Below are 10682 nucleotides of genomic sequence, written 5' to 3' on the forward strand. Positions count from 1 at the left end.
TGAGATATTTTACATTCTTTTTTTTTGTACGAACTCATCCCAATTCAGACCAGCCACATTTCATGTGCTCAGTTGCCCCATGTGGCCCCATCTGTGTGAATGAAGCACAGATCTAGAGGGAAATCATCATATCCTTGGACCACTCTTGGTGGTTAGAAATTTTCCCTTGGATGGTAGAATAATGTTGGCTTGGTTTCTTCTTTAAACATCTGAATCTTCAACTTGTTTACCATAGACATGTATTAATATAGAATTAGCATAGGAATAAGTACTAGGTGTTATGGTTGCTCATGTGAGGGGCACCCCATCCTGGCCTTGTAGGTCAGGGGAAGGTTTCAAGAGGAAGATACACAGGAATGGACACAATTAATGCTAAAACCAGATTTGATTATGTTCAGCTTATAATTGTTCTTTAAAACATACTTATATGTTTGATGTACTCTTCTGTATATTATACATTTCACAATTTAAAAACATAGGTCTACTCCCCAGTAGCAATGAGCAATGATCCAGCATCCAGAGTTTGTCTTCTAAAAACCATTCTCCGATAGAAAGAACCAGGGATCTTTGGAGAAGTAGATGATTTTAGGGCTGGGGTAGAGAAAAGACAAGATGAGCTTAGAGCATGTTGCAGTGCCAGAAAGTAAGGAAGTGTTCAAAAACCAAAGGTTGCGGGGGCATGGCAAACGCTCGGGAGTCATCCTGACAACCTGAAAGAGCTCCTAAAGGGCAAAGCTGGACAATTTGAGCAACAAAAGAAATAACATAGTATTGGATTATAACCCAAAGTGTAAAATAAATATTACAGAGTCCCTACTGATAAAACTAAATGATTGAATAAATAAATAAATAAATAGGGGAGAAGAGACAAATCTTCTTTAAAGAAGTATTCCAAAGAATTTATGTAGATGCTTCCCCTTCTAGGAGGTGGAACTTAATCCCACTCTCTACTCGTTGAGTGTCAGCTGGATTTAGTGACTTACTAAAGAATAGAAAGGTAGGGGTGGGGGTTAGGGAGTGGGAGTGGATGGAGTCACTTTACAGTGGAGAGGCCTGGCAAATATCACCAAGTGATGGCGGTTAACATCACCAGTAATAAGTCATGTGGGTAGCATGCAATCCATGACAGGGTGTGATGAGAAGGGCACTTCATCTCTGGGCTATTTTTTCCCCAAAACCCATAACTTCAGTCTAGTCATGAGGAAAACATCAAGTAAGTCCAAATTAAGGGACATTCTGCAAAATACCTAACCAGTGTTCCTCAAGACTGTCAAGGTCATAGGAACAAGGGAAAACTGGTAAGTTGTCACAGACCAGAGCAGACTAAGGAGACAGGAGGATGAAATGCAGTGTAGTATCCTGGATGGGATCCTGGAACAGAAAAAGGACATTGGTGAAATCTGATTAAAGTCTGGTGTTTAGCTACTGCTAATACGTATATCAATGTTGACTCCTTAGTTTTGACAAATACACCTTGGTAACATAAGATGTTAATGTTAGGGAACTGTTGACTGAAACCATCTGCCTTGGCCAGGCCTGGTTGCTTGAGTTGTCTCACAACAGGGGTCCCGATAAGGAACATGGTTCTGCCGCCGAAAACTAACCGGGAGAATTCGAGAGGGGCCGAAAGGAGGGAGGAGACGATATGTCCTGCCCTAACCCCCCAGAAACCCTCACGCTGGAATCCATCTTGGCTGAGAGATGCAAGAGCCACCAGGAAGGACCCTGAGTCACCAGATATGGGCCAAGCAAGATGACTGGCCAGAGACAACCCAGAAACTAACCCCATTACCGTAAAACCTGAGACTGTGAGCCGCGTGGCAGAGCAGTTCTCCTGGGTTCCCTTACCCTGCTGTTCTCTGACCACGTGCCCCTTTCCAATAACGTCTCTTGCTTTGTCAGCACATGTGTCTCCTCAGACAATTCATTTCCGAGTGTTAGACAAGAGCCCACTCTTGGGCCCTGGAATGGGTTCCCCTTCCTGCAACATTAGTATTAGGGGAAACTGGTTGAGGGGTATACGGGAAGCCTTTTGACTATCTTTGCAACTTTTCTGTAAATCTAAAATTATTCTAAAGAAAAGGTTTAATTTTTAAAATATATCACATATATATGATATGCATATATGTATATCATATATGAAAGCGGAGGGAGAAAGAAAGAAAGAAAGAAAGAAAGAAAGAAAAGAAGGAAGGAAGGAAGGAAGGAAGAAAGAAAAGAAGGAAGGAAGGAAGGAAGAAAGAAAGAGAGAAAGAAAGAAAGAAAAAGAAAGGAAGGAAGGAAGAGAGGGAGGGAGGGAGGCAGGAAGAAAGAAAGAAAGTAGGAAGGAAGGAAAGGAAGGAAGGAAGGAAAGCAAGCAAGGAAGGAAGGAAGAAAGAAGAAAGGAAGGAAGGAAGGAAGGTCTTGCTTACTCGAAGCAGAAACCTCTGATGTGGTTGCATTGCAGGGAGCATGGGGAAGAGGCCGGGTGGAGTAGCAGGCCCAGAGGTTACTATAAGTTGGGTCAGGGTTAAGCCTTTGGGCCTTCATCCCGTGGCTGTGGGGAACCATTGAAGGTTACTGAGCAAGGGTGTGGCTGATTATGGAATGACTCAGCCAAAGTTACACAGTTTCAGCTTCCCCAGGCCCCTTCCTTCCATGTGCTCTTTATTCTTTGCCTGCAGAGGCCAAGCTCTGGCAGGAATCTAAGTCACTAGCACAGAGATGATCACCTCCACTGCCCACCCTCCCGCCCCCACCCTATCCTGGTTCAGTGGTCTTTAGAGGCTCAACCTTGCCACACCTGGTAAGGACCAGAGCCACCTTTCAACCTTCGCAGCAGAGACCCCTGGGCAGGGAGGTGCAGGGCGGGGCCTCATGTAAAAATCCCACAAGCTCTAGGTGGAGTCATTTCTACCATACCCTCCTTGCTCTCTCTCCTCTCTCCTCCCTAGTGAAAGGAAACCAGTCCATCGGTGGGGGAAGGGAGCTCAGGTACAGAAGAGGCAGCTTCAAGACTGAACCTTCAAGACTGACACCAGGAAAATTGTCTGTTATCAGTCTTTCTTCCATGGCCTGCTTGGAAACACAAATATGTCCAGGTCAGAAGCTGGGGGGGAAGAAAAAGGGAGAGGAAAATTGTCAGTGTACAGTCTGCCCTCCATATCCGTGGATTCAACCAACTGCAGATTGAAAATATTCAGAAAAAGAAAATTCCAGAAAGTTCCAAAAGCAAAACTTGAATTTGTTGAGCACTGGCAATGATTTACATTGTATTTACAACTATTTACATAGTATTTACATTGTATTAGGTATCATAAGTAACCTAGAGATGATTTAAATCTTTTTTTTTATGGTAGATTTATGTTTTTATGCAGATTCACTCTTTTTTTTTTTAATTAATTGATTGATTTATTTTTGGCTGTGTTGGGTCTTCATTGCTGCACGCGGGCTTTCTCTAGTTGCGGCGAGCGGGGTCTACTCTTTTGTTGCGGTGCGCGGGCTTCTCATTATGGTGGCCTCTCCTGTTGCAGAGCACGGACTCTAGGCGTGCGGGCTTCAGTAGTTGTGGCACACGGGCTTCAGTAGTTGCGGCGTGCGGGCTCAGTAGTTGTGGTGCACTGGCTTAGTTGCTCCACGGCATGTGGGATCTTCCCGGACCAGGGCTCGAACCCGTGTCCCCTGCAATGGCAGGCGGATTCTTAATCACTGCACCACCAGGGAAGCCCCTAGAGATGATTTAAAGCAGGGGTCCCCAACCCCTGTCCCCCTCCCCCCCCGCCGTCTGTGGAACAATTGTCTTCCAAGAAACCAGTCCCTGGTGCCAAAAAGGCTGGGGACCACTGATTTAAAGTATACAGGTGGAGGGTGGGCTGAGGGTGCGGGTAGGTTATATGCAAATACTATGCCATTTTATAAGGGACTTGAGGATCCGCAGGTTTTGGTATCAGCAGGAGGTCCTAGAACCAATCCCTCACAGATACTGAGGGACGACTTGTACACATTTCCAGCCAGCAGTTGTAGCAGTGAGAGTTCAATGCTAGAATTTATCAGATTTCCACACATCAATTAAGCCAGTTTGAACTTCCCTGGTGGTGCAGTGGTTACGAATCCGCCTGCCAATGCAGGAGGCAGGGGTTAGGACCCTGGTCCGGGAAGATCCCACATGCCATGGAGCAACTAAGCCCATGCACCACAACTACTGAGCCTGCGCTCTAGAGCCTGCAAGCCACAACTACTGAAGCCCGAGTGCCACAACTACTGAAGCCCACATGCCTAGAGCCTGTGCTCTGCAACAAGAGAAGCCATTGCAATGAGAAGCCCATGCGCTACAATGAAGAGTAGCCCCCACTCACCGCAAATAAAGCAAGCCCACGTGCAACAATGAAGACCCAACGCAGCCAAAATTAATTAATTAATTTTTAAAAAATTAAGCCAGTTTTCTCATCCTTTATCTTTTATCCCTCCATGGAAAAAAAAGAAAACAAAAGGCTAACATTATTGAGCAACCTGTTCTGTGCTAGGCACTACGCATAACTTCATTTGGTCCTCACGGCAACTCTACTAGTATATCCATTTTATTTATTTATTTATTTTTAAATTTTATTTCATTTTTATTTATTTACTTTTAGCTGCATGGGGTCTTTGCTGCTGCTCGCGGACTTTCTCTAGTTGCGGCGAGTGGGGGCTACTCTTCGTTTCGGTGCGTGGGCTTCTCATTGCGGTGGCTTCTCTTGTTGCTGAGCATGGGCTCTAGGCATGCAGGCTTCAGTAGTTGTGGCACGTGGGCTCAGTAGTTGTGGCTCACAAGCTCTAGAGCGCAGGCTCAATAGTTGTGGCGCACAGGCTTAGTTGCTCTGTGGCACGTGGGATCTTCCCGAACCAGGGCTTGAACCTGTGTCCCCTGCATTGGCAGGCAGATTCTTAACCACTGTGCCACCAGGGAAGTCCCAGTATACCCATTTTATAGATGAGAAAGCTGAGGCTCAGAGAAGGTAAGTGACATGCCCAAGGTTATGCAGCTAATCGGTGGCAGAGCTGGGAGAGAGCAAAACCAGTTCAAGTCTTCAGAAGCACGGGCTTGAAAATGATCTTGGGGAATTTTACCTTTCAGGGTAGAGGAAATGGTTTTATGGTAAAATCAAAATTTCTTGCAGGATATCTAGCCCCCATTTCTTTCTTTTTTTGTTGTTTTTAATACATTTATTTATTTTATTTTTGGCTGCATTGGGTCTTTGTTGCTGCACGCAGGCTTTCTCTAGTTGCAGGGAGCGGGAGCCACTCTTCGTTGCGGTGCGCAGGCTTCTCATTGAGGTGGCTTCTCTTGTTGTGGAGCACGGGCTCTTGGCACATGGGCTTCAGTAGTTGCGGCTCGTGGGCTCAGTAGTTGTGGTGCACAGGCTTAGTTGCTCCATGGCATGTGGGATCTTCCCCGACCAGGGCTCGAACCCGCGTCCCCTGCATTGGCAAGCGGATTCTTAACCACTGTGCCACCAGGGAAGCCCATCATTTTGCACTTATTAATACCCTGCATCCAATTATGTACTCTTGCTCCTGTGTGGTAGCCTGCTGTTTACAACCAGTGCGGAAGCCAACTGGGATCATGTCTCTTACAGCTCTTCTGCATCCCCTAGAGTTCAGAGATCAGCGCCTAGCTAACAGAAGGTGTATTTTATTTCTTATTACTGTGATTGTAACCAACTACCATTTATTGATCGCTTATTATGCACTAAATACTCTATATTTTATTTCTCAGAACTACCTTAGAGATAGGTATTTTTATCTCCACTATGTAAACTGAGGCTCAGAAAAATTAAATAACTTGTCCCAGGTCACAGAGCTGTTAGGACCATGGGGGCAGGAGCCTTGAAAGTCTGGCACTGTCCCCAGACTGATGTTAAGGGGCTTGTGGCTTTTCACCTACTTGCTCTTCCCTTAACCATCAGCTGAGCTGTGTCTGGAGAAAGAGAAAAAAATATCAAACTAGAGGCTTGTCAGAGGAGGTGGCTGCCATGTCATGGACCAGACCACAGGGACAGGAGACTTTTGACAAGTAAGTTAGGTATGACTCCACCAAAAGCAGTCACAAAGTCTTGTTCCTGTGGATGCAGGGGGTGAGAAGTGGTCAGGAAAAACCCTGGGACATCTAGCAGTGTCAGCACTGGACAGCTGCCTACATCTACGTGCGGAGAGTAGAGAGTGGGATCTGATGGCCAAATCACTCACAGCGAGGGGGTGATCAACTCACGAGGGTTTCCATCTTCCTTGTCCAAGAATTTGATCCAAGAGGAGGAAATGCAGGGTTCATAGTGCACCACTAGGTGGCACTGTGTGAGGAGGGCACAAAAATTATTCAATCAGAACTTTTCAACATGAATAATTAGAAGGGATTTTAGAGCAAGCAAACCATAAAGTAAACATCTCCTTTTACAGAAGGCATGTGAGATCCAGAGAAGTTATACAAGTTTCCCAGCTTTGTGGCTGAGCCAGTACCAGAGACCCAAGTCTGCCTCTTTCTAAGTTCAGTGCATTTCATTTTAACGCTCATCAAAACACATCTAGATGTCCATCTACTCATGGTGTGATCTTACTCAAGTCACTGATGTTTTTCTGAGTCTCAGTCCTCTGTGCATAGAATAGAGGATTAGTCTAGATCCATGATGTCAATAGCCATACGTGGCTATTTGAATTTAAATTAATTAAAACTTAAAATTCAGTTCTTAGTCACACTAGCCATATTTCAAGTGCTCAATAGGCAATGTGGATAGTGGCTATCATATTGGACAGCGTAGATATAGAATATTTCCATTATTGCAGATAGTTCTAATAGACAGCATTGACTGGTATTTAAGGTCCTTCCAGATTTAGTATCCTATGGATCCTCTGTGAGAGCATTGGAGGGTATAGGAGTAAATGCATAAGGTTTCCCAGCTCTCAGCCTGAGTTTTTATTTATTTATTAAATTTATTTATTTATTTATTTATTATTTACTTTTGGCTGTGTTGGGTCTTTGCTGCTGCGCGCGGGCTTTCTCTAGTTGCGGTGAGCGGGGGCTACTCTTCATTGTGGTGCACGGGATTCTCATTGTGGTGGCTTCTCTTGTTGCGGAGCACGGGCTCTAGGCGTGCGGGCTTCAGTAGTTGTGGCACATGGGCTCAGTAGTTGTGGCTCGTGGGCTCTAGAGCGCAGGCTCTATAGTTGTGGCACATGGGCTTAGTTGCTCCGCGGCATATGGGATCTTCCCGGACCGGGGCTCGAACTCATGTCCCCTGCATTGGCAGGCGGATTGTTAACCACTGCACCACCAGAGAAGTCCAGCCTGAGATTTTAACCACATGTAAGCACTGAGGGATACAGAAAAGAATAAGATGGATACAAATCCTCTGTTAATGGAGTTGACATTCTAATGGACCTAAGGTACTGACTCTAAAAACCACAGCTTCTGCAATCAAGGCACTTAGAACCGTGTGTCTTCAACTTTAATATATATACATGTAAAATGCAGTTTCTGATTCAGTAGGCTTGGGATGGAGCCTATGAACCTGCATTTCTTTTTTTTGTTGTTGGCCACTCTTAGCAGCTTTCGGGATCTTAGTTCCCTGACCAGGGTTTGAACCCGGGCCCTTGGCAGTGAAAGCTCTGAGTTCTAACCACTAGACCACCAGGGAATTCCCTGTCCTTTAACTTCTTTAAAAAACTTATAGCCTACCTAGGACTTCATATTTAAAATGTATTTATGGTAGACAGAACATAGTTGGATCTTGCTTTCTTAATCCAATATGACAATTTCTGCCTTTCTGTAGGGCGATTTAGATCACTTTTAATGGAATTTTTGACATGGCTCAATTTAATCTGTCTTGCCACTTGTTTTCTATTTGTCCCATCTGTTCTTTGTTCCTATTTTTCTCTTTTCTTGCCTTCTTCTGTATCAGTTGAGTTTTTTTTTTTTTTAATTAATTAATTAATTTATTTATGGCTGTGTTGGGTCTTCATTTCTGTGTGAGGGCTTTTTCTAGTTGCGGCAAGTGGGGGCCACTCTTCATCGCGGTGCGCGGGCTTCTCACTATCGCGGCCTCTCTTATTGCGGAGCACAGGCTCCAGACGCGCAGGCTCAGTAATTGTGGCTCACGGGCCCAGTTGCTCCGCGGCATGTGGGATCTTCCCAGCCCAGGGCTCGAACCCGTGTCCCCTGCATTGGCAGGCAGGTTCTCAACCACTGGGCCACCAGGGAAGTCCCTCAGTTGAGTATTTTTTTAATGATTCCATTTTATCTCCATTATTGGTTTATTAGTTATACCTCTTTAAAAAATGTAGTGGTTACTCCAGGATTTATAATATACATATTCAATTCATCACAGTTTACCTCCAAATAATATTCTACCATTTATCTTATACAGTAAGAACCTTAGAACAGTAAACTTTCAGTTCCTTCTGAGCACCTTTTATGCTGTTATCGTCATGTATTTTACTTTTAAATATGTTATGAATGCCATTATTGACTATTTTTGCTTTAGTCAGCCAATTTTTAAAAAAATTTTTTTTATTTATTTATTTATTTATTTGGCTGCATCGGGTCTTAGTTGCAGCACATGGGATCTTCATGGCAGTATGTGGGATCTTTCATTGTGGTGCACGGGCTTCTCTAGTTGCAGCACACGGGATTCTCTCTAGTTGTGGCACGCGGGCTCAGTAGTTGCGACGGCGGGCTTAGTTGCCCAGCGACATGTGGGATCTTCGTTCCCCGACCAGGGATGGAACCCGCGTCCCCTGCATTGGAAGGCAGATTCTTAACAATTGGACCACCAGGGAAGTCCTGCAATTATTTTTTAAAGAGATTGAAAATAAGGAAAATGTCTTTTCTGTTTATTTTTCCCATTTTCAATACTCCTCATTTCTTTGTGCAGATCCACTTTCTCTCTGGTATCATACTCTTCCTGCCTGAAGAACTTCCATTATCTTTTCTCATTGTTAGGTCTGCTGACTATGGATTTCCCCAGCTTTTGTTTGTTGCCCCCTCAGCTTTCAGCCACCCCTGCACCCCTGCAACACAGCGGGGGTTCTTCTCCATGCTCTCACCCCTCTCCTTGTGGCAGCCTGCTGGTGCTTGTTACTTGATGCTATGCTGATCACGGTGGCAAGACGTGGGGTGGGTTTCTCTGTTGTCCTGATCCAGCCTCAGTCTTAGGCAAGCTCTATGCATCTGGGCCTCAGCTGGAGCCTTCTCACCATCCCTGTCCCTCCTCCTCGTGGCACTCAAATTCTGCCTTGTGTTTTTGGTTGGTCTGCAGTGTCAGCAGACCTCAGATTGGTGTTGCTGGTAGGATCCTGGGCCTGAGCTGGTTTCTAGCCCCTCCTGGAAAGATAGAGGGTTTCTGCTTCTACTCTTCCCCCACCTGCAGCGGGGCCTTGCTTGTGTCATGGGGTGAGAGTGTTTCCTACATACCCACCACTCCAGGCAGATGGGCTTTGCTGCTATTCCTCCTGCAGAAGCAATAGATCTTTGCTGGGAGAAACACGGGCATGAGAGGGTCTTCTTCCCCTACCCCAGAGGCTTAAGGATTTGCTTTACTGAAAAGAAGGAAGCGTCTGGAAAACTGGAAGGGACTTTATGTCCATCCTTCAGCAGCAGCCAATTACCTCCTGCACACCTATGCAATGAGGGGACTCTCTGGTCTCCTGCTCTGCCTCCAATCTTTCTTGTGAGCACCCACTGGAGGCCCGTGGAAAAGAACCTGGAGTGAGTGCAAACTCCTCTTGTGTCTGGGCCCCAATCCATACCACACTGATATGCTAGCCCACACATGGTCTTTAAAAATTTGTCAAAATTTTAGCTAATTTCTTCTTACCAGCTTCTCTGGCAGCCACCTCTTTCTCTTGTGCGTTGACAAAGGTGACACACTCTCTGTGTCCTAGCTCACCTTTGAGAGGCTTCTCGCTCTTTGGAGTTCGATTGACTTGGTTACTTTACAGCCTGAGCTCTCTGATGGGCTGGAGAAATATCATGACATTGTAGATTACCCATCTTTTTCTCCTTATTAAGGTGGGAGTGATGTTCTTTGCCACGTTCTTCATCCAAAGTAGAAGTAAAAGCCTGTGGAATTTCTTGAAACTTACCTTTTGTTACTGAACAACACTGGCAACAGTAAAGGATTTACGCAGTAAATCAAGACTACTCTGGTGACAATGCAGTACCCCACACAGGAATGTTGCCAAAATTAATTCCTGAACCCTTAAGGGTAGGTCCAACTTTGCTGCATGCCCAGTGTTTGTGCCAGGCACTGTGGGGCAAAATATCTGTTGATTCATTCAATAAGTATTTACTGAGAGCATCCTGTGAACAGGTATCCACCAGGTTACTTAATGGAGATTCTGCAGAATCCTGGTCCTGGCCTTCATAGGGCTCACAGTATAGTGAAAGTCGATACTGAAAAAAATCATGGCAGGTGTGGCAAGTGCCACAAAAGAGGAAGTAGGCGATGCTATGGGAGATCATGACCAGTGATCTAACCTAGTCCTGTCCAGGGAAGCATTTCAGATGAGGGCTGGAGGGTCAGTAGAAGTTAGCCAGGCAAAGAGAGAAGGTATTCTAGTTACTGTGGGTGCATATCAAATTCCCCCAAATCTTATTGGCATTTATTATGATCACAAGTTCCCTGTGTCAGGAGTTCAGACAAGGCACCATAGGATGGCCTGTCTCTACACCG

This window comes from Balaenoptera ricei, chromosome 1 (assembly GCF_028023285.1).
Source record: "Balaenoptera ricei isolate mBalRic1 chromosome 1, mBalRic1.hap2, whole genome shotgun sequence".
NCBI lineage: Eukaryota > Metazoa > Chordata > Mammalia > Artiodactyla > Balaenopteridae > Balaenoptera > Balaenoptera ricei.